Below are 26,369 nucleotides of genomic sequence, written 5' to 3' on the forward strand. Positions count from 1 at the left end.
CAATACATTATTACAAATTTTATTATAACGTGGAAATTCAATCCATAGAGATGAGCTAAGTAGGAAAAAAAACACCTGCCTGTTTATTAGGCAGCAGGTGAGAAGAGTATGGTCAACAGTCTCTAGGGAACAAGCGAGTGAAGAACTGAAAAGTGTTGATTGGAGCGAACAATATGGAGGTCAGTGATGAATCTGACAAGGGGAATTTTGTTAGAACTAATAGCCAGAATGTGGTGGGTTGTGAAATGAAAGGGAACTGAGAAAATGAAGAAGAACAGAAAAAGAAGGAGCTTGTAGGAAGAGTGATGCTGGAAGGCTAATGAAAGAAGCCAGTAAAGAGAGGCAGTTTGAAGATATAAGACAGAGTAAGGTACTTGATAAGTCATAAGTGTTGGCTACTTATTCCTCTGAAACAGAAGGGGGGAAAAAAGAATAGTCGTATATATATAGGTTTGTGTTATTGTTCTAGGGGCAGGAATTCAAGGTGGTCCTTCTGATAGCTTTTGTTTCTTTGTGAAAAGAGAAGTCTGATTTTTCTCAGATTGCCTGCTGAGTTATTTGGCAAGGCTGGGAGGGTGTGTGTGTGTGTGTGTGTGTGTGTGTGTGTGTGTGTGAGAGAGAGAGAGAGAGATTGAGAGAGAGAGAGAGAGAGAGAGAGGCAGAAAGAGAGAGAGAATTCAGAAGTTTGAAAAGAATAGAGAAGATTTTATTTATGTTACAGAGATGTGGAGAATAAAAAAGTAACACAAATAAAAAGATATAAACCTGTAGTTTGTTTTCAGTGCTGAGAACTCATTTGAGGTTGATGACCATAAAACGATATTCACCTACTTGACTGTGATTTTTTTTCTCCAGCAAACCTCAGAGGACAGTTGAAGAAAATACAGAGTTGGTCTTACCCAGTGTTGGAAGGACAAGGGGACAATGCAATTTAGGGCTGTGCTCTTAATATGTAGCCTCTTCTGCCTTCTTTGACATTTTCCATTCCTTTCATGGATATTGATCTGATAAAGTAATACTTATCATTTTAACTTTTTTTAGTACATTCTATATTTAAAAATTTTTAGCTTAGAGTTGTGGATAGTATTTTGTAAAGAAAAAAAACCTTCCATATCTATGGTGACAACCCCAATTTTATCTCTTTCTGAACATATTTTCTCTTTTTTCTAGATTAGCTAGAGGTTTGTTTGTTTTCATTTATCCTCCTCAGAGAAACTGTTCTTAGAGTTACTTTTCATTTCCACTGTTTTTAGGCCTCCTTTAGGGACTTTAATGTCTTTCACAACCATGGGATTCAATTCATGTTCATAGGATTAATTAAAATTTTTATTTTAAATTAAGATATAATTGACACGTAACATTATATTAGTTTCAGGTGTAAAATTTAATGATTTCATATATGTATATATTGTGAAATGATCACCATAATAAGTCTAGTTAACATCTATTACACAGTTACATTTTTTTTCCCTGTGATGAGAAGTTTTAAGATCTACTCTCTTAGCAAATTTCAAATCTGTATACAGTATGATATTAAGTATAGTCATCATGCGATACATTATGTCCCCAGGGCTTATTTATTTTATAACTAGAAGTTTGTACCTTTGACCTCCTTCATGCCTTTTACCCATCCCCAACCCCTCACCTCTGGCAACCACCAATCTGTTCTCTGCATCTGTGAACTCTTTTTTGTTTTTAAGACTCCACATGTAAGTGAGATTATATAGTATTTGTTTTTCTCTGTCTGATTTATTTCACTTAGATTAATGTCATCAAGGCCCATCCATGTTATCGCACATAGCAAGATTTCCTTCATCTTTTTGGCGGCGTAATATTCCACTGCATATATATATACCACATTTTCTTTTTCCATTCATCCATCAATGAATACTTAGGTTGTTTTCATATCTTGGTTATTGTAAATAATGCTGCAATGAACATGAGGGTGCAGATATATTTTTGAGATAGTAATTTCATTCCTTTGGGATAAATAGAATTACTGGATCATATGGAATTACTGGATCATATGCTAATTTTATTTTTAGCATATGATCCAGTAATTCTATTTATCCCATATGCTAATTTTATTTTTTAATTTTGAGGAATCTCCATATTGTTTTTCATAATGGCTGTACCAGTTTACATTTTCACCAACAATGCACAAGGGTTCTCTTTTCTCCATGTCTTTGCCAAAACTTGCTATTTCTTGTCTTTTTGATAATAGCCATTCTAACAGGTGTGAGGTGATATCTCATTGCAGTTTTTGATTTTCATTTCCCTGATGATTAGGGGTGTTGAGCACCTTTTCAGTAAGCTTTCTGCATGTCTTCTTTGGAGAAATGTCTATTCAGATCCTTTGCCTATTTTAAAATCAGATTCCTCTTCTTCTTCTTCTTCTCCTGCCCCTCCCCCTCCCCCTTCTTCTCCTTTTCCTCCTCCTCCTCCTCTTCCTTCTTCCTCTTTCTCTTCCTCATCCTCTTCCTCTTCCACTGCTGCTATTGAGTTGTATGCATTCTTTTTATATTTTGGATATTAACCCCTTATCAGATATGTGAGTTACAAATATTTTCTCCCTTTTTGTAGGTTGCCCTTTCATTTTGTTGATGATTTCCTTTGCTATGAAGAAGCTTTTTAGTTTGATGTCCCACTTGTTTACTTTTGCTTTTGTTGCCTTTGTTTTTGAAGTCAAATCCAAAAAATCATTGCCAAGACTGACATCAAGTAGCTCCCTGCCTGTGTTTTCTTCTAGGAATTTTATGGTTTCAGGTGTTATGCTCTAGTCTTTAATGCATTTTGCGTTGATTTTTGTGTATGGTATAAGATAGGGGTCCAGTTTCATTTTTTTGCATGTTGCTGTCTCGTTTTCCCGACACCATTTATTGAAGAGACTGTCCTTTACCCATTGTGTGTTCTTGGCTCCTTTGTCTTAAATTAATTGACCAAATATGTATAGGTTTATTTCTGGGCTCTATTGTGTTTCATTGATCTAAAACTTATATCTTAATGTACAATAATATTCCTTTATATTTTGTAAAAGAAACTAGAGATTTTATTAAATTTGCTCTAGTTTCTTTAGTTTAGGACTTACATGTGTAGGTTTTGCCACTCCCAAAGAATCAATGGAAAAATTTTTACATACTATATTTTAAGGGTTAAAAGGTTGTACTTATGGAGAGGAGTTATGTGGAGTAGAGAGAAGATGTCAGAAAACTCTATTTTATGATTTCTGAAAATGGAATTAAGAACTGATGTTTGAAGTGTTATCCAGATAGCCACTTAGTAGCTTTGGGTATAGCTTCGCTGCACAGTACTAAGTGCTATGAATACAAAAGAACTGAAGAGGTTAATTTTCTTTCTGCAAAAATGTTTTGGTGGAGTGTTAGTGAGTGGGTGGGATAATGAGCATATGGGCATTCTTGTATACTGCACAGGGAGGTGTATATCATTATGGCCTGTATCATTAAGGGTATTTGGCAATATCACAAGCCTTAAATATGCATATACCTTTGTTCCAGAAATGCTGCTGCTAAGAATGTTTCCTATGACAATAATATAGATAAAAGGGCAAATATATATGTATGTATATAGATATTCATTGCATCATTGTTTAGAATAGAAAAAAATGAAAATAATGTAAATTTTGAATAATAGTAATTTGTATAGATTTTGACATACCTATACAATAGCTGGCATATTATGCAGGTATTTTGTAAAAACATGAATGTGTGTGTATGTGGGTGTTTATATACTAGTGAGTGTGTGTGTGTGTGTGTGTGTGTATACGTGTGTGTGTGTGTTTACATAAAATTTACTTAAAAACTTAGAAATCTAGACAGGGGTTAGTTAAAGTAGCAGCAGGATATAGATGGCACACTCAACTTGAGTAATTTGAGGGGAGTTCAGTACAGGAATTATTTATAAGATGTAGGCAGGATGTAGAGAAACAAAAAGGAATAGTGCAGAACCCAGAGCTGTTAAGGGTGTGGAGGATAGAATGTGCTTACCACGTCTAGGCCCGTTTGAAGCGGCTAACGGAAGGGGCTGTTAGGCAGGGAGAGCTATGTGGAGATGGCCTTTTCATAGGATTTATCGCTCTTGCTAAAAGAATGCAGCCTTCCCATAGCAACTCCACATTGTAGGTACTGGGAAATGAATATCTTGGCCTCTCTTTCCTTCCTCCCCTTACTCTCTTAACAGTGTTCTTCATTCACTGAGCTTAACCAGAAGTCAGACTGCAAAGGGATTCTTTGATCTAGTCCATATAGATCAGTTTCTAAAAGCACAGAACAGACTGAACAGGCTTGAGAGTGGATCTACAGGGCAAACAGAAAATACCAGCTCGACAGACGTACACTAACATGTTAATAGACGTTATCCCGGGCAGTGAGATTAAGGGTTCATGTATTTGTCCGTTTCTTCTGATTTTTTTTTTTTTTTTGAAAATTAACACACATTACTTGTGTAATTTTTTAAAAATTTAAAAGGTTTCTTTCCTTTTTTCATGGAAATAGCTTACCTTAAATTGTCTGAAAATTATGAACTTGCTTTGCCAGAATTCAGTTGTTTGGTACCTACAAGGCTGAATACCTTCTCTTAACCTTTTACCCTTTTACACTTAAAAATATCTTAATTAGAAAACAAGGAGTTAGCTAAGTCCAACCAAAGTCAGCATGTGGGGATGGGGTGGGGAATTGGCTTTATTTGAGAATCCTTATTGCCTCTTGGTGAATTTCTTGGGACCATTGTGACATTTAAAGCCATTATATATAAAAGCACTCTGAGAAGAAAGGGCATTTAAAAGCCCGATATAATTCTGTAATCCTGATATAGAATTTAGTTGGATTAAAACATAACATTATTAAAGCATTTTTCTTGAAATGAACTTATTAGGCCAGGTTAAGATAAAATAGCCTGCTTATGTCTTTCACTGGTCCATATAAAAACATTTATGTTACTGATTTGTGAACACTATTCCCCCGTGGAACAACTTTAATGTATACTTTTCCCCTTTATTTCGAGGTCTTAAGACTTTGATAACAATGTGTAATAATTCTAAAAATGTTGATATTGCCTACAGTTAACTAAGAAACAAGCAATGTTTTTTTTAAGGTCTATCTTCAATAGAAAGTGTTTTGTAAAAATAACCCAACTACACATTGTAAAACTTTCTCTTGCCCTTTTTTCCCAGCTATTGCTTTCCCCGAACAGAACAAAAATTTTTTTTAATTTGTATTTCCTATTAGTGTCTTTTCTGGGGAAAAGATGGGACTATGTGTAGGGCATGTAATAATGCTATCTATCAGTGATAAAAACAAATCTTAAAGACAGCCAGAGAAGAAAGAATACATTGTATTAGATTTCTATAGCTTCTGTAACAAATTACATCAAACTTTTGAGGCTTAAAACAACACAAATTTATTATCTTATAGTTCTATATGTCAGAAGTCTGACATGGGTCTTACTTGGCTAAAATCAAGGTTTCAGCAGGGCTGTATTCTGGAAGTTCTAGGAAAAAATTCTGTTCTAGCTGCTAGAGACCATCCACCTTCCTTGGATCATGGCCCCTTCTGCCATCTTCAAAACCAACACATAAGCATCTCTCTGATCCTGCTTCCACTTTGAAAGACCCATGTGATTATGTTGGATCCACCTAGACAATTCAGGATAACCTCCCTATTTTAGGTCATTTGAGTAGCAAACTTAATTCTATCTATAACTTTAATTACCCTTTGCCATATAACCTAACATAGTCACAATTTCAGGGTATTAGGGCATGAACATATTTGGGGGCCATGATTCTGCCCAGCACAGTCCATCTTCTGGTCCCTAGGTATACCTACACATGTCCCATAGGCAAAAATACCTTCACCCCATCCCAAGATCCCTAATTATAGCATCAACACAAAGTTTAAAAACCTCATCTCAACCTTATTAGCTCAAAAGTTGTAAATCTCATCATCTAAATCAGGTATGGGTGATTTTTCTGCCTACCACATACGTACATGTTACATACAGAGGAATAAAGATGATGACGGTAGATCGCTCAATACCAGTGATAAAATAGTAAACAATCTCTTTCAAGTAGTGAAGGAAACATTGTCAATTTATGATTCTTTGCCCAGCAAAACTACATTTATTTTATTCAATCTAAAAGAAGGCAGAAAAAAGAAAAATGGAAAAGAATGGAACGAAACGTATAGAAAAAGTAGTAATATGATCAATTTTAACATAACCATACTAAGGATGGCATTAATGTAAATGGTCTGAATACCCTAATTATAAGGCATAGATTTTCAGATTGGATCAACAAGCAAAACCAATTATACGCTGCCTACAAAACACGCTTTCAAATAAAGACACAAATAGGTAAAAAAATAACAATGGAAAAAGAAATTTTCATGCTAATACTAATCATACAAAAGCTGGAGTGATCATTAATAGCAAGCAAAGTAGATTTCAGAACAATGACTATGAGCAAGGATGAAGAATGTGCTTTCATAATGCTAAAAGAGCCAATTTATCAAGAGGACATAACAATCCAAAACATTTATGCACCTAACAGAAATTAAAAATACAATAAACACAAACAGATAGAGCATCAAGGAGTAGACAGAGGTTTTAAAGTCAGAGGTTTAAAAACCTTTTTCTCAATGCCTGATAGAAAAACTAGACAGAAAATAAGCAAGAATGTAAAAGACTTAAATAATGCTATTAACAAACTTAATCTATTTGACATTTTTAGAAGACTCCATCCAACAACAGCAGAATGCACATTCTTTTCACATGCACACAGACCATTTACCGAGATAGACCATATCTTGGGGGCATAGAATATTTCTCAATAAGTTTAAAGGTATTCACGTCATAAAAATATATTTTCTCTTGTTACTATGGAATTAAGTTAGAAATCAATAACCAAAAGTTCTCTGAGAAATGCCCAAATATTTGGAAACTAAAAACCACATTTCTAAATTCTAAATAACCCACGGGATAAAGAAGAAATCAAAAGAAAAACTAAAAAAGATTTTGAACTGAATTAAAATTAAAGCACAACACATGAAAATGTATGGCATATTGCTGCTAAAACAGTACTAAGTGAGACATTTATACCAAGTGCCAATGTTATTAGAAAAAAAGAAAATTCTCAAATAAATTAGCTTCCACCTTAGAAAATTAGAAAAAAGAAGAGCAGATGATACCTAAAATAAACAGAATAAAAGAAATAATAAAGAGAAGAGTAGAAATAAATGAAAAAGAAAGCAAAAATAATAGAGAAAAATCAATGAAACCAAAATCTGGTTCTTTGAAGAGATCGATTAACCTCTAGCCAGATAAACCTCTAGTCAGTGTGATCAAGATAAAACGAGACAAGACACAAATTACCAATAACAGGAATGAGAGAAGAAATCAAAATTGGTCTTACAACTATTGAAAGGATAATAAGGAGCCATTATGAACAACTTTATGCCAATAAATTTAACAACATAAATGAAATGGAAAAATTCCCTGAAAGTGCAAACTACTAAACCTCACTCTAGAGAAATTGATTACCTGAATAGCCATATATCTATTAAAGATTTTGAATGAATATTCAAGGTAGTTCAAAACCTTTACATAAAGAAAATTTCAGGCCCACGTGTCTTCAAAACCAATACTACATGAACACTTCCAGAAAATTGAAGAGGAAGGAATACTTCTCAATTCATACTGTGAGCCCAGATTACTCTGACACCAATAAGAAACCTATAGACTCATATTTCTCATGAACATATACGCAAAAGTTCTAAACAAAAGTTTAGCAAATAAAATCCAACAATATATATGAAACATACATTGCAACCAATGGAGTTAATTTATCTCAGAGGCATAAGATGGGTTGAACATTTGAAAAATCAATAAGAATCAGCACATTAACAAAAGAAAAAAGAAAAACCATATGGTCATCTCATAGATACATGAACAACATTTGACAAAATCCAACACCCATTGCTAATAAAAACTCTCAGCAAACCAGGAATAGAAAAAAACTTTCTCAACTTGGTAGAGAACATTTGTGAAAAATCTAGAACTAACATCATACTTAATGGGCAAAGTCTCAATGCACTGCCTCTAAGATCAGGAATAAAGCAAGGATGTCTGTTCTCACTTGTATTGAAGGTACTAGCTAGTGCATTAGACAAGAGAAAGAAATAAAAGGCATCCAAATTAGAAGGGAAGAACTAAAACTGTTTTTAGGCAGATGATCATGCAGAAAATCTGGTGGATTTTACTAAAATGATACTAAATGTCACATTACCAAGGTTGCAGAATATAATATATTCGATTGTACTATGTTATAATATATCATAAATATTATGTTATATATAATATATTATAATCTATTGCATTTCTATAAACTAGTAATGGACAATTAGAAACTGAAATAAATAATACTATTTATGTAGCATCAAAGATATGAAATACTTAGGGATAAATCTGACGAAAGATTTGCAACACCCATATACTGGAAACTGCAGAATATAACTAAGAGAAATTAAAGGCCTAAATAAATGGAGAAATATATCCTGTTATCGATAGCAAGACTCAATATTGTTAGGATGCCGTGTCCCCAAATTGATCTAGAGATTCAATGCAATAGAAATTTCAGCATATCTTTTTATAGAAATTAATAAGTTGATCTTAAAATTGATATGGAAATGCAAAGACTATAGAATAGCCAAAACAATTTTTAAAAACAAAGTTCATGGGCTAATACAACCTTTGTTCAATGTTTATTATAAAGCTGTAGTAATCAAGACTGGCCTCAGGGTAAATAGATCAAAGCTTTGTGGGTGGCAGGCCTCTCTGGGACCTGAATTGTTGGAGCTCTGTTAGTGTTCTACCTGGCCATCAGGAAATGAGTTGAATACTTCAGACCAAGTGTATTAATAAAACTAGATTGCACTACCCCCCGTCAAACACCAAAAAAAAAAAAAAAAAAAAAAAAAAAAAATCAATGTAACAGAGTTGAAATATACCCATACTTTTCAGTGGAGGAAAAAAATCTTTTTAATAAATAGCTCTAGAATAATTGGTTATCTACATGCAAACAAATGAACTTTGATCAATACTTTGTAGTATATATAAACATTAAATAAAGATGGCTTATAGATCTAATGTAAAACCTGAAATTATAAAATTGCTAGAAGAACATATACAAGAAAATCTTTTTGACCTTGGATTAGGCAAAGATTTCAATTTTTTACACATGACAACAAAAGCACAATCTACAAAAGAAAAACTTGATAAACTCAACTGCATTAAAATGAAAACCTTCCATTCTTCAGAGACACACTAAGAAAGTAAAAGACAAGCCACAGATTGGGGAAAATATTTGCAAAGCATACAGCTAATAAAGAATACAGAATCCAATTTAGAAACATGCAAAAGATTTGAACGGAGACATCACCAAAAATATATACAGATAGTAAGTAGACACATGAAAAGATGCTCAACTACATTATTCATTAAGGAAGTAAATGCAAATCAAAATTGTAATGAGTCCCACCACACACTTTTAGAATGGTTAAAATGAAAAAGACCTACCCTTTCAGGAATTGTGGGGAAACCATTACATTTCATATGTGAAATGTAAATGTAAATGAGTACAACTTAGGAAAACAGTTTGGCAGTTTCTGAAAATGTTAAACATACTCCTAACATATGACCCAGTCATTTTGCTCCTAGGTATCTACCCAAGAGAAATGCAAGCTTATGTTTATACATAGACTTGTACATGGATGCTCTTAGCAGCTTTATTTATAATAACCAAAAACTAGTAATAACCTAGACATCCATCAACAGGTGAAGAGATAAAAAATTGTGTTGTATTTATACAGTGGAATACTACTCAGAAATTAGAAAAAATGACACATACAACTACCAAAATGAATCTCAAAATAATCATACCGAGTGAAAGAAGCAAGACACGTATGGTACCACTTGTGTCAAATTCTAGAAAATGCAAGTGACACAATGTAGATTGTGGTTGCCTGGGAGGAAGGGACAGGAGGAGGGAATATAAACAGGAATGAGGAAAGACTGTGGTGGTGATTGCACGGCTATTTACAGGTTAAAATTTGCCAAATTATATATAATCAGTTTATTGCACTGTATGTTAATTATATGTCTAAAAGGTTTTGTTTTAAAGATGCTATATTCATTCTTCATTGTTTAACTAGGAATGAGTTGTGATTTTGATGAAAAAATCCTTAGAATGTTTTTGGGCTAATTTTTATATGTAAAATGTTAGTTTGGGAGGCACAAAAGTTCGTGAAACCACTTTTTAAAAATAATTCTCTTTGAGTGATATGCTACAGTATTACCATGTAATTACCTTTTGTTTATTATCTATGGAGAGTTAGCCAAGCATTATAGAGCACAGCAAATTTCAAAATCTTTTTTCTTTCAATGTTATATAAATAATAGTGATAAACACTTCCCAATGTTCACTTTGGCAGAATGTGAAGACACCTGAAATTGACTCATTATCTTCTACTCGTCTCCTTTCACATCCTCAGCAGGCAGTGTGCATGTCACAGCATTCTAAAAAGCCAGTACATTGAGCTGGTATCTGGCTAGGTGGGTTCCTGGCAATCCCATGCACACGCAAAGTTTCTTTCTTTTAGATTTATTTCCTATGAAATAATTAACTGGATTTTTTTTTTCTTTGATGCAAATAACATGACATGTTTTGAAGCTCAGGATGCAAAACATACTGCTGCACAGTAAGTGTTCTGGAACCCTGGAAATTCTGGATAGTAGAGATTTTTCATGAAATTTGTCATTAAGGGTCATTGAAAATTTGGGAGGCTTATCCCCCTGGTTTGTACTCTTCAGGTTAAACACTAGTCCAGAGATTGAGTCTTCACTTAAAGATTATTCCACAACTTTCTCAACTGGTGCATTTTAGTTCTAAATGTGTAAAATCAATCTCTTTACAATGTATTTTGCATGTATTCTGAACTGATCTCCCTCAATTGCCAGTTGCCTCTAATTTTAGCCTAACTATATGGTAGCTGACATAGAATCCAAAACACTTGTATTGGTCACTTTTGTTGCATTTCAAAAAGGTAAAACAGGGAAATGGACACACAGACATCAATGGACATTACCTTTTTCTTCTCTCTTTAGTCAATTATATATATTTATGGCTTATTAAGAGCACGTGTGGCTAACATTTCTAGTTAGAGACAATTGGGGTAGGTGGTTTGTCACTTTCTGAGACAGTTACTAAATGTCTTTCAGTCCTGACTGCAATGCTGTGGGGACAGAGCCAGGAAGGCAGTTTCCAGGCTCTCGGCCTCACCTGGAAAGGTGCTGGCTCAGGTAGTAAATGGCCACCAACTGTGATTGGATGGCCATCAGCTGTGGCTAGTTGGCTGTCAGCTGTAACCAGTGAGCCATTGGGCACTAATATAACTGCTGTGACTACGCTAGCAGAAAATGGGAGCTAGCAAGAAGATGGTGGCTGAGCTAGCAAGCTGCGAGTGAGGGTTGTGGATCATGTGTCTCCTGTTTCCTGTTTCTCCAACCCAGCCACCAGCGAGACTATAGTGGTATAACTCCCCCATCTATGGTTCCGTGGGCGTTCCTTTTTGGCCTCACCATATCCTGCGTTCTTGTGCGGGGAGCGGGACCAGAGACCTGCATGACAGTATACTAGAGGATGGCACTTCTCTTCCCCATTAAAACGAGATGTGACCATGTGATTTGTTTTGGCAAATGAAAACAGAGCAGAAATGACATGGGTCTTATAGGTAGCGACTTGAAGAGCCAATGTGTGATTTACCACATCCCCTTCTTTTTGCTATAGCAACTGATGATGCTTCAGACGATGGAAGCTCTGTCAGGCTGGGTCTCAGAGTGAGGAGACTTGAAGAGTCCCCAAGCCAAGTCAGGTTTTGTTAGGAACTCTAAATCTTTGTTATTATAAGCCATCAAGAGTTGGGGATTTGAGGTTCCTGTGGCATAATTTATGTTATACTGGCTGATGCATCACTCCCTCTTGTCCACATATACACCCTATAGGACTTGGCTCAAAAGTCTGACCTCCCCAGACAGAGTGAGGTGTATTTAAGATCTGTTAGAAGACAGATCTTAAATATACCTCTTTATCTTTTTAGTATCTATCTCATAGATTGCTGTGAGGATTACTTGAATAAATATATAAGGTGCTGGCATACTACAAGTGCTCAAAAAAGAATTAGCTATTATCATTTCTATTACTTTATAGCACTTCTCCTGTTTTATTGCAATTCTTAAATATTTGTCTTCTTTACGGAGGCTATAGTGCTGGTGGCCTGTGGGCGGCGGGTGGGGCAGCCCCTGTTGAAAGCCGTGCGCTGCTGGTCACCAACATGCTGGACTGCAGTGCTGTCCTGGGGGTCGGGGGCTGTGCGCGCCCTGGCGGGAGATCAGTGCCCGCCAGGGCCAGAAATTCCACCCGCGGCTCTCAGCGAGCGTGTTTGCAATGAGCTGCATCATGGGCCACTTCTGCACTACTGCGACCTCTGGCTGGACTTCCAGTGTCCGGCCTCCGTGGCTTCCCAAACGTCCCCAGGAAGGTCCTTGAAGAACCAGCTGGTGGCATCTCCCATGCTGGGCATCTGGTACTTGAGTCTTGGTTGCCTAGAAGACCCGACTCTGTGCGAGAGCTATCAGGAGCTGCGGGACAAGTTCGGGAAATTGTACAAGGCTGACTGGTGCGTGTGGCCCTCTGCGCAGCTGATGAACTTCCTTCCTCTTCGTGCTACCCCAGTTTTGAGTCACCTACATAAACGGCCTGACGCTGGGCTGGGACATGTACCTCTCCTCCTTGAAATACCGGATCCCCCGTCCCTGGAAGCCCCCAGGCTGAATGGCCGTGGGCACTGCAGATTGAGCTGAATGGATGCCAGACAGGAAAAGACTGACCTCCAGTTGACCACCCGCTGGGGCGGGAAGGCGAATGGGCTCCCACAGCAGGCCGTGGTCCTGGGCCAAGTCCTAGCCCCACCCTGACTCCTGGGCATCTGACTGGACTGCCGCATCCAAGTCCACTCCCGGGCCTCAGATTCCCCATCTGTAACACAGCCATGAATATGGACAGTCCTTCTGGGAGCCTCAGTGACCAGTGAGGGGGATGTCCCGTCCTCAGCCCTGGGCCCCAGCCAGCCAGCCAGCCAATCAGCCAGTTGCAAGCCCCAAAACCTCAACACTACTGTGGGCTGGGCTCTGGGCCCTGGGATCAAGGTGGGCACATCACCCATTCCCTTGGAGCAGAGCCCCGCCTGGAGTCGGCCCCCAGGATTTGGAGCCTTAGGTTGCTGCCAGTCTCATCCTCCGGTCATGGATGTAGAAATTCCATTAAATTCTCTGTAATTGAAAAAATATACGTATTTGTCTTCTTTTAGGCTGAGCATTTGGAGGGGAAGGACTATGTCCTTTTTCATCATTGTATCATAGATACCCGCCCAATACCTGGAACATTGAAGGCACTTACTAAATATTTGCCAATAAACGTATATTTAAAATATACCGGAAATCCTCATTTCTAAGTTTCCCCATATAGAATTATACTCCCAATGTGGATTTTTGTTACTATAAATTATAGACAGTGTATATGAGGAAGTTGTACTTTTCATTATTTTCATCACTGTTGAAAAATGAAGTTATTAGACTACAATATTAAAGATTTTAATGTAAAATTAAATATTAAAATATTCATTAAATATTTAGTAAATCAACATTTATCATTAATATTCATTTAATATTAATGCCAATGCATCATTAATAATTAACATTTATAAATTAATATTATATAAATCAATAAATTAATATTTATTAATAAATCAATATTTAACAATATGTAATTAACAATTAACAAAATACTTATTACATATTAATATTAAATATTTTATTAAAAATAAAAGTAGGATTCTAATGCTTCCCCTTTTTTCATAGAAATGATGTAATAATTTTTATCATATACCTTGAGTTTCATACTCTAATTTTAAGTAACATGAAATAATATTGTGCATATTTAACCATTTGAATTAGAAACAACACCAGATGTTTCTGTTGTCATTGTATAAGAAATTTACTAATGTATTTAGCGTTCTCAATGTCAGAAAATTCTACCAATTCTTATTCATTAGCAGTGAAAAGTACATCTTACATATCTTTCTTGCCAATATCATAATTACATCTTTTCTATCTCAAAGAATCAAATATTATCTCTATTAAATCTAGATGTACCATTTTTTTACCTTGCATCTTTAAAGGTAGCTGCCCAAAATAATCTTAGTGGGTTATGTTTAACTCATCCTGCAAAACCTGTTCAATTCTTTTCAAATGAAATTGCAATCTAGTTGAAACTAAGTATCCTCTTAGAAACAGAAAAGAAGAATGAAGATTAAAAAAGAAAACCGTCCAAATTGTGACTCATTCCTCTGGTTTGAGGTTTTAAAGAGACATGCAAGAAGAACAGAATATAGATTTTCATTTTGTAGTGAGTAAAAAATGACCTTAGTGGTAAAGTGGATAAATACTGCAATTTCTTGAAAGAGTAATCTAAAAATTTATTTGGATTATTGTTAGCAAAGTTCACACCAAGTTTCTTGAAAACATAGCTCTTAATCTTTTCCCAAACTTTTCATAGAACTATGATGGTAGAATGAGAAAAACATTATATTAGAAAATGTTTCCCCTGCATCGTGATGAAATCCCCATTATCAGTTTATTATTCTAGCAGGACTTATATTAATGTAATTGAACTTTCGGTTCTTTTTTCTTTCATCAACCATTTTCCAGTTGTGGTGAATACATATTTTGAATTTATTTTTTTTCTTGCAAAATGGTTTAAAAGTTAGAATTATCCTTAAATGGTTGGGACAGTATTTCATCTGTTTAATTTTTAGAAGAAATTAAAATACTCTGTGATTATGACTTTTTTGGTCACAGTTTTTCTCTTTGTAAAGTGGAAATAGAACTTATTGCTACCATTAAGATGAATATTTTAAAATTGATTCTTATAAACTCTTAACTAAAATGATTTAATAAAATACTGTTTTGTTTATGGATCTGTTATTTTCATACTAGAAAGTTTCCAGATTAAAAAATTCATATGTAGAATTGGCAATTGTGTATTTATTTGCATATATAATAGCATTTAATTATAATGGCACTGCACCAATAGTTTCTGATGTCATAGAAGTTAATGTCAAATATTTAAATATATACCAAATATTTAAATGTTAACAAGTAATAATTAGTGATTGGTTTGTGTATATAGCACTTATTGTACTCATATGAACAACAAAATAAGAACTTAAACAATTTCTTCTGAAGAAAAACTGACAAAAAAGAGTCATAATAGATGGTGAAACAAAGTATTATAATTTCTTCTAGAAGTTAAATAGATGAAAAACTGTCCTAACCATTTAAGGGTACTTGTAACTTTTGAAACATTTTACAAGAAAAAAATCAATTCCAAATACTTATTCACTGCAATTTATATTTCAGAGTATTATAATATTTACCTTCTTTCTTATTAAAGTAAATACTGCGCAAGAAGAGCAATTTAGAAAAAGACTTTTATGAACCGAACATGCCCTGTTTCAACTTTCTAATTCATAACAACATGTGCATTTGTCTGTCATGACAAAACCACCATATTCTAATATTGGGAAAAGGTCAATATCATCGCCAAAGCCATCCCTTCCACAGTATAGTGTTTATGATGTACTTGGGTTTGGAAGTCAGACAGACCTTGGCTTCTTCCTTGGTTACTGTTTTTGATGTGTGGAACAAGCAAGTGTCTTAGTGTCTCTCAGTCTCAGACTATAAAATGGTGATAATAGCATTTATCTCCCAAGGTTGCTGTGAGGTTTAAATAAACCCTCGTAGAACATGCTGCCTGGTACAGGGTAAGCACTTAATACCTATTGCTATTGTTATTACAAGTGTAGTACTTTATATTTTACACTTTACAAAGTACTTTCACATACAGTCTCTCATTTGAGATAATTAGCTCCTGGATGACAGTACAACTTTTATCACTGAACTATATGCAAGTATTTAATAAGCATGATTGTTACTGGATTTGTCAGATAAAAAAGCAGCAGATTACATTCCCTTTGCTTTGATGGAAGATCACCATGTGTTAAAGGTACCAATTTTTTACACAGATTGTACCTGACTTCAAATCATTTAAAGACACAATTTTATTCATTCATCCTCATCAGGCTTTATCCCACAAAGCTAATGTTTATAACCACTCTACAGATGGGAAAAAGAAATGTAAAATAGCTTTCCTAAGATAAGGCTGGTCAGCTCTATAACCAACCTTTGCTTGATGATGGAATGCTCAGAACGTGGTCTCTTCTGTTCTGGCTCTTGGTGAATCCTGAAATTTTCAAAACTTGTTTGTAAGCATTTGAATGCACAGAAATAAACAGGAGGCATTGAAACAGTGGTGGTGTGACGCCTTTGGTAGTGGCTCTGCCGTCCACTCTTTCATTTATGCCTTGAATCTTTCCAGTGATCAGCAAGTGTCAAACCCATTTTTAAAAGTACTCTGTAACCTCCAACCTCAAGAGGATGAAACATAGTTTGGGGAGCAGTTAAAAGACCCATTATTTGTTGAGTAATTTATTTTTACGAGATTTCCTGAAAGCACTCACATTTTACCCAAGGGCTGAGAATTTCTTTCTCTTGGTCTAGAACTTAGGTTCTTGCCTGAAGGAAACAGGGTAATACTGGTGATAGTCTCAGAATGACCTATGAGAACACTCTGCTTAGGGGGTATTTCTAGAGGCAGATAACAGTTGCTGCCGTTCTCTCACACCCAGACATGCTTGTGACAGTGGTAGCCAATTTGCATACTCAGCAAAGATGCTGGGGTTGCAATTGAGCTACTTGACAAATTTCGGGTTTTTTCCTGGGGATGAAAAGTCATTCTAAGAGCCTGGTGGGAAAAGGGGACATATGTGGAGCCCCTATTATTCCGTTCCGATTTATGCACATTGCTATTTATGAATGGCTTCCTTTTAATTAGGTGTTTAATTTAAAACAGAACTTGTGACTATAATAACTCCCAAAGCACAAACTTGGAACATTAACCATTTGGGGGGGGGATTAAAAAAGTCTTTCAATCACAAGGCTATAATTGATTGTACAGCACATGAAAGAATTCTTTATTATTTTACAGGATAATTCAGGAAATATTATGGAAAACAGCTTCCATTGCTAAATAAAATCTAATTTCTGTTTTCAAACTTATAATTTTTGTTGTAAAAAGTTCTACTTCAGTGAACATATTTTTCACTTTTGAGTAAGGTAAGTTAGAAGAGGTCTTTAATTTGGGTGTTGAACAGGAAAACTGATTTTAAAAAGGAAAAAGGAAAAGTATTTCTTACTTTCTTCTTCCTTTGGAGATAGTTTTCAAATCTGAAGGCATGACTTAGGACAAAAGTAAATGCAAAGAGGCATTTAATAATTAATGGTCATAGGGAAGAAAGCACATTGAATGGAGTCATCAGTAAATTACTGTAATCCCAAGACTCTTAACACCCTTGAGGAAAAAAAATGCATGGCAAATAATGCTTTAAGGGTTTATTTAATAATTTTCTCCCCCAAATTAAACCAAAAGTGTTTTCTGCAGTCATTCTGAGATAATGTTAGCAGTATTAGCAAAAAGGAACTATTGCATGGGGAAAAGTCTTTATATTTTAGAATAGCATTCTGTGATTATTTTTAATGGGAAAATAAAATATAGGTGACTTCTCCAGAAATCAATATCCTCTTTTCTCCATTCTTGGTGTTTTGCAGGCTGATTAATTTGCAGAGGTTGGGTTTGATTGTTGCTGAAGTAGAAAGCATTATGGGTTCTGTTATTCTTCAATCCACTTGGCTGAAGTCTATGGTTTTATCTCTATGTATTTATCTACCTTTCTACAGGGTGCTTAGTACTGTAGCTCTGGGCTTCTTCTCGACATATTGTTAAAATCTATTATGCTGAACTCTCAAGTCCCTTGCTGTGAATAGGTAACTACTCTTCTTCCTCCACCCCACCCCCACCCCAGGAGAGCTGTTGTATTAGGTAAGGAAATGAGCCAGACAGAAACAGGCATTTAGAAGACAGCTTTGACTGTATATGAAGGATGTATCCAGCTAAGTTTTGAAAACAAAAAGGGGAGGAACTGTAGGTCATAAAATTTATATAATTCATATAGCAATTAAAGAAATAATGATTGAGAAAATATGCTAAACATCTTATGTTTGGTATTCTTAAATTGTTGAATAGAAGAGTTCAATATTTCCAACCTTTAACACCCATGGTGTCCTGTCTTGGTTATGTTTGTTGGCTATCAGTCAATCCTGTATAAATTTTTTTTCAGTTTTGAATGAATAGTTAATTAGTGAACGATATCACCAGTATTCTCTAAACCACCTCTTTTTAAAAGTTTGAGATAGAAATAAGGCATAAAAAGATGATGTTTTTTGTCTAGTCTAGCTAGAAATGTTTTTGATAGATCACTTCTTTAATCAAATATTTCTCTATATTTGAAGTATTTCAGCATTAAATACTGAAATTATTGTAAGTCCTTTGACTTTTAAATGTAGGTATATTTGATGTTGCATAAATGTGCGTTTGAAAAAAACTGGGTAAAGTTTGTACAACTTTAAAGGTGAAGTTGGTTTAAATACAAACTGGGTCAAGTATTATCAGATAAAAGCCTTTCAATGTATTATACTTGAACCATTTTTTAGTCATATGATGATAACTTAATGGTACAGCTTGTTAGAGAAATTGTCAAAACCATGTTACAAATACAAACTATTTAAAAGGATGCCCTTTTGAAGGATAACTCATTTATAAGCTAAATATATTTCTTATGCCGAAAGAGATTTATGCTTTGATAATTATGGTGATCTATAAATAATACAACATTTAATTATTCTTTAATTGGTAGTTGTTGAACTATTATTTAATTCATTATATTTTCTGAAAAATAAATATAGCACTAAATACTTTAATATAGTTTACGTATAAAATAATCTGAATTCTTTCCCGGAAGCAAATCTGGAATCATATTGGTGAATAAAAGCCATTACTGTTAACTGCAAACAGCTACTTAAGAAATCTGCTCCCAGTTAACCTTATAGACAAATGAAAAACCATCTTCTAAAAGCGGGCACATTTATTTAGTAAATATGTAAATTCCTCAGCATTTCTACAGTGTTGAAATAAACTGTTTTCAATTTATATTTATAGATCAGAGTTGGGAGCAATTTCTCTATCCTTTACAAACAGCCTTGACTGCCTACTCTGAGTTCAAAACTGCTTTAAATTGTGTCATTTTTTGTATACAAAAGGCATTCTAAAATTGTATTATGCATTTATTGTGCTGAAAGAATGACCCTTGCCATGCTTTGTTTACTGAATGTCAAATTTTCATTTGTATTACAGCTGTGTACCATAGCAGTTTCGGTTTTGTATGAAGGGCAACTAATGCACAAAACAGTCAAACCACAGAGCAGTAATTAGTCTGGAAAAGATCAAAGTGTGCTCTTCTAAATCCAGCCAATTTGCTCTGGGTGTGCAAAACCAATAGTCTTTCTTTTGCTAGGTCTCTTATTAATTTTTGCTTTCGTTTGTTGCAGAGCAGCTGCTTTACTGTCAATCCAACATCCTGCTTTAAAAAAATCCATTTTGATGCTACAAATGCAATTTCAATGGGTTTAGGAATAATAACCAGCTTTTTTTTTCACCCCACTTCTAGGAGATAGAAACTTGAAATTAAACTTTTCAGCATCTGTAAAGTGAAAGAAAGCAACATAAGACATAGCCCTGTTTGGATTTGTTGCTCTAGAAAAAGCTGAAGAAGAGTAAACTGTAAATATTCCTGCTTTTAATGCTTTTAGCCAGCTCTGCCTTTATAACTATATGTCTATTGCTCTGTTCTTTTCTTAATATGAGTTCTTTTTCTCCTTAGGGTCACATTGTGGTTTTTCATAGGAAAATTGAATGATCCAATTTAGTAATTAAATTCAATCCAACAGGAGAAAAACCCTTACACTGACTAATAGTTTATACATCTCAGGATAAAAAACAGTAAAATAGATCATATCACTTGCTATTTTCTTGATGTAATTATTATTATTTTTGAGTGAGTATGGAAGTGGAAGTTGAGGAGGATGAATAAACTTTATCATAGGAGGTAAGTGAATAAAACTCGTGAAGGAGAAAAGGGTACAATATCATAACTTAAAAAAAAAGGAAATACGATCTTGGACAATAGATTTTAAGTGTAGTTTATGTATTTCTCTCTCCCCTACTCCATTTTGTCATTTTTCCTCTCACTATTCTCTTCGGCAAAAAGTAGAGAGAGAAATAAACGGGTTAGTTCATTGATTCCTATTAATATGGCAGCTTTTTTGTAATTGTCACCTCTAACCCAGCTCAAATATTTATATATGTATACGTGTTTATATTTCTTAGTAAATTTCTTACTCAAGCAGTGAGTAAGAAACATGTATTAGCTGAGTAAATATATTTTTATGTGTCTAGTGTTGCAAAAATTTTCCTGGCTTCACTATAAACCATTTAAATTTGATTCTGAGTTATAGTCCACTCCAAACATGTGCCAAATATTTGTTTTAGTGTCAGTCTGACTAACTAACTAGATACTAAAATACATCCAAGCAAAACAAAAAGTATAATGATACAAAGAATTTGCATAATGAAAAGAAGTACATACAAGTAATTTACAATAATTGATTCATAAACAAATATATAACGTCCATGAAATGATCAAATGGGTTTGTTCTAGAAATGTTTTCAACTAAACAGGAATTTAGTGCTTTTGATAAGTAACAAAATGATCATATTGAGAAGTTAAGGTACATGTTACTTCATACAACAGGTACAAATTAGGCACTAACTCCTGATTTTACTTTGAACTAACCATGATGTACTAAATGAACCCAAGCTTCAGAATTCTTCATCCTTTTATATCATTTGGTGTCTGATTAACATCTGTTGTCACCTCTATAGCCTTTATGATGCGTTCCATTCTTTCCCACTTTTTATTATTTCAGAGGCCAACTCTAAAGATGATAGTGTGATAGGAATAAATCTATATTAGAAATGAAAGAAATATATTTAACCTATATTTACAGATGCTATTAGATGAAGTCTTGACGTTCAAATAAAATCTCGTTGATTTCCTTTCTCTACCATCATGTAAGACTTAACCTAAATCTCTCTATAAGACATCTTGAAACACGGCATTTAGCAAATACAATAGCCTTGGAATGTGTGCACAATCTCATTTAGAAAATTCTGAAACTATTTGGACTGAGATTTTAAAAAATGATATTGGGGAGAATGAGAGATTCTAGAAAATTTCTTTCCAAAACGGGAAAAAAAAAAGAAAAAAGAAATAGAGAAGTTAGTTTGCAAGCTATTGATTAGTGGTATCGTTATCAAGTTAGACTAAATTATTAAGAGGGTGGTTTGGGAATTCTTGCACAAGTAATTGTCTCTGGACAATGCAGTAAGGCAAGAAAAAGATATAAAAAAAATGTAAGGACTGGATGGGAAGAGACAGAAAACTTAAGACTACTTAAGACAGAAAACATAAGACAGAAAACTTAGACTATTAAAACTAATGAAAGAATTCAGTAAGTTTGCTAGATAGAAGTCCAGTAATTACAATGGCAAAAATGTCAACAGAATTGTTCTATACTTGCACTAACCAATTAAAAAAATATAATGGAAAATCTTATGCCTTTCATTATAGCAACAAAACTTGAAGTGTATGGAAAGTGATGTAACAAAATGTAGAAAATACTTATAGAAAAATATTAAAATTCTACTAAAAGACACAAAGAAACTTTTGTCTAATATGATCACAGCTTTTAGAGAAGAGTTTGAAACATGGTAAGCACTGAAGAAATATTCAACAAATGAATGAGAATAAATGGAGAGATATGCCATTTTCATAGATGGGAAAGTTAACACTGTAGAGTCCTCAATTTTTTTCTTTTCTTCTTCTTTTTTTTTTTTTTTTTACCTTTTCAATGCAGTTCCAGTATGGTGGGGGAAGCTATAAGGAGAAAAAATAGGATTGGAAATGTCGTATAAGGTAGAACAACAACAAAAAGTAAAAATAAAATAAAATAGTGGCCATGCAGATACTGATGATGGTAGGGTACCAAGAACCAATTATTCAATAATGGGTACCTGAAAGCCAGGAGGGGCAAAAAAAAAAAAAAAAAAAAAGCACCAAATTTTCAATTAACAGAAGCTAGGAAGTGATAGATGTGGAAGCTACGTCTGATGTACTTGATAGTGATCACCATCCAAGGATAGCTCAAAAACTGATTGATGGGTTCAGTTGAGCAAGTTAAAATGAAATAAACACGAGGGGAAAGTCTTGTTCCAAGGTCCAAAAAGCCAATGGCAACAGCACAGTATAAAGAGAAATGCCTTAACAGTAATATCCCATGTGAAAAAGCTTTAAGAGTTTAGCTTTAAACTCAGTATGAATTAACAGGACGATATAACTGACACCCTTTTCTCCCCCATAAAGAAAAGTAATCCATTTTTAAGCTGCATTAATGAAGTATAATCATATAAACTGACAACTCTCAACTCTGTATTTGTAAGCCCAGCCTTCTAACGTCAATATTTATCTCTCACACTACTTATCTCAGATTTAGCAGGTATGTTAGCTTTTTCTCCTACATCTGCTGGTCTCCTGGTATTTCCTGTAGGGAAGTTCCTGAGTTGGTGAGTACAGCACTACCAATTACTTAGACTCCAGTTACTTATACTCCAAACCAGGTATCAGGTTATCCTTATTTCAGATCTTTCTCTGACCCTCACATACAGTTGGTTTTTCAAGTTCTATTCACTTTAGTCACTATTCATCTCTCTGCACTGCTATTGTGTTGATTTAGGCCTAATTATCTCTACCCCACTGTCAAATTTTCCTAACTTGTTTGTCTCCAAACTTTCGTGGCTATCTATACTATTTCTAGAGTGTGCATGTGAAAACACAAATCTGATCATGCTACTTCCCAGCTCTAAACCCTTCAATAAGTTTTCTTTCAGTCTTCCCACTGTCTATGTGCCCTATCCATAAGAATATTTGCATGCATAGCCAATATAAATATATATAACTAAATATATAACATAAATAAATATATATTTATTTTGCACATGATAAAATATACACAAAACAGAAATTTTAAAAGGATGAGATACAATAAAAATTTATTCAAAATATCATAGAACAAATACAAATAGCTAAACTACTTTTGCAACATGTTTAAATATGCTTCATTATTTTTAAAAATCTTGGCTTAACAGTTTTTTGATCTAGTGATTCAAAGTTCAGTTTATTTATTTTTACTTTAATTTTTAATTATTTATTTATTTTTTATTAGTTCCAGGTATACAAAATAACATAGTGATTAGACATTCACATACCTCACAAAGTGATAATCCCAATGTCTACTACCCATCTGCCACCGTGCATAGTTATTATAATACCATTGACTATATTCCGTATGCTGTACTTTACATTCCATGACTATATATGTATATATATAATACATATGTAATGTATATTATATAATATATATTATATATAATATATATATTATTAGTTTCAGGTGTGCAAAGCGACATAATAGACATTTACATCCCTCACAAAGTAATAATCCCCCTCCCCCAAGCTACTACCCCTCTGACATCTTATATAACTGTTACAATACCATTGACTATCTTCCTTACGCTATACTCCACCTCCTATGAATATATATATATACACACATACACACACGTATATGTATAATATATATATATGCATTTTTTTCTTAAAGTTGACATACAATATTATTATACTTCAGCCTCAGTTGTACAGCACATTGGAGTTCAGTTTATTTTGATCCTTGCTTTTGATTGCTGCAGTGGCTAAACACAGCATACCTTAAAAACAGAAAAAGTACATCATTGGCTATAGCTAAAACAATATTTATTTTTCAGTCTCATCCATCAATTATTCAAATCTTTTTTTCTGAAATTTGATAATGCATTTCCATCTTCCATAATTTCAATTCAATTGTTCTTATGAACTAATTAAATAGCATTATATTTCAATATTTTTTAACAAAAAATCCACAGTGAAACCCTTTATTTACAAAATCTTAGAACAAGTTAGATATTTTAATTTTTGTGCTTTTAAGTGTGCAGATATGAAGACAACACTTTCACATTGTTTTTGGTAATGACATCTCATAATAATAGAAATATAGCCATTCAAATACACTCTGTCCGTACATGCTTTTTTGGAAAAGAATTGCTTTCTCACTCATTGTTAAGCTTTAAAATATTTTCTGCAAAGATAGACTAATTCTGTTTGTTTGTTGTTTATTGAACACAATTTTCTAAGTGCAGTTTTAGGTTTGCAACAAAATTGAGAGGAAAGTACCAAGATACCCCCTAAGATCCCCCTTCCTCATACCTCCTCTATTATCAACATCACTCACCAGAATAGCAAGCTTTTTACCAAAGATGAACCTACATCTACACATCATATTCACCCAAAGTCCATAGTTTACCTTTGGGTTCACTTTTGGTGTTGTACATTCTATGGGTTTAGACAAATGTATAATAATATATATACATCATTATAATATCATATGGAATATTTTCACTGCCCTAAAAATCCTCTTTGGTCTGCCTATTCATCTGTCCCTCAATCCCCTTCCTTGGCTAACATTGAAATCTTTACTGACTCCATAGTTTGCTTTTTCTAGAATATCATATAGTTGGAGCCATACAATATGTAGCTTTTTCAGATTGGCATCTTTCACTTAGTAATATGCATTTATTCCATGTTTTTTCATGGCTTGGTAGCTCATTTCTTTTCAGTGCTGAATAATATTCCATTGTCTGGGTGTACCACAGTTTATTTATCCATTCATCTACTGAAGGATATCTTCGTTGCTTTCAAGTTTGGACAATTATGAATAAAGCTGATATAAATATTGCTGTGTAGATTTTTGTATGGACATAAGTTTTCAACTTCTTTGATTAAATACCAAGGATTGTGATTGCTGGATCTGATGGTAAAATTATGTTTAGTTTTGTAAGAAACCACCAAACCATCTTCCAAAGTGACTGTACCACTTTGTATTCTCACCAGCAATAAATAAGAGTTCTTGTTACTCTACATTCTTGCCAGCATATGGTGTTGTCAGTGTTACAGATTTTGGCCATTCTAGTAAGTATGTACTGATATCTCATTTTTGTTTTAATTTGCATTTCTCTGATGACATACTATAGAAAGCATCTTTTCAAATGCTAGTTTGCCATGTGTATGTCTTCCTTGGAGAGGTGTACGTTCAGATGTTTTGCCTGTTTTTCCATCAAGTTATTTTCCTCTTGTTGAGTTTTAAGAGTTCTTTATATATTTTGGATAACAGTCCTGTATTAGATGGTGTCTTTTGCAGATATTTTCTCCAGTCTGTCACTTGTCTTCTAATTCTCGTGATATTGTCTTTTGCAAAGAAGTAGTTTTAAATTTCAACAATGATCAATTTATCAATTTTTCGTTTTCATGGATTCTGTCTTTGGTGCTGTCAAGGTATCACCATGAGATATTACTAGGAATTTTACAGTCTTGCATTTTACATTTAGGTCTATGATCCATTTTGAGTTAATTTTTGAGAAAAGGTCTGTGTCTAGATTAATTTTTTTTGCATGTAGATGTCCAGTTCCAGCACCATTTTTGAAAAGAGTATCTTTACCCTATTGTGTTACCTTTACTCCTTTGTCAAAGATCAGTTGACTACATATGAGTATATGGAGGTCTCTTTTTTGTTCTCTATTCTGTTCATTGGTCTGTTTATTCTTTCGCCAATACCACACTGTCTTGATTACTATAGATTTATAGTAAGTCTTAAAGTCAGGTATCATCAGTTCTCCAACTTTGTTTTTCTCTTTTAATATTGTGTTGGTTATTCTGTGTCCTTTGCCTTTCCACAAAAACTTTGGAATCAGTTTGTCAATAGCCGTAAAATAACTAGTGACTTTGTTGTTCATTTATGTTTTAAAAATTTGCTAGATAGTTAGCTAATGGCAATCTATTCTCATTATAGAAAAGATAAACAAATAAGCAAATTTTGGACATTTGTCTATTTGTAAAAGAAAAATATGTAACTCATTTTTCCATATGAAAGTTCTTTTAAAATTCTTTGCTGTGAGATAACAAATCTCTATGTAATACCTCAGATTTTCATGATTTTTTTTACCTCATAAAGGTGATTTAAAA

At 34.0% G+C, this 26,369-nt stretch overlaps 1 pseudogene; it reads left to right on the plus strand.

Moving 5' to 3' along the window:
* The window catches only part of LOC117023207 (mpv17-like protein 2), a 30,511-nt pseudogene extending 17,408 nt beyond the window's left edge, over nt 1–13,103 (plus strand).
* The last annotated feature ends 13,266 nt before the right edge of the window (nt 13,104–26,369 follow it).

Source organism: Rhinolophus ferrumequinum, chromosome 6 (genome assembly GCF_004115265.2).
Source record: "Rhinolophus ferrumequinum isolate MPI-CBG mRhiFer1 chromosome 6, mRhiFer1_v1.p, whole genome shotgun sequence".
Classification (NCBI taxonomy): Eukaryota; Metazoa; Chordata; class Mammalia; order Chiroptera; family Rhinolophidae; genus Rhinolophus; species Rhinolophus ferrumequinum.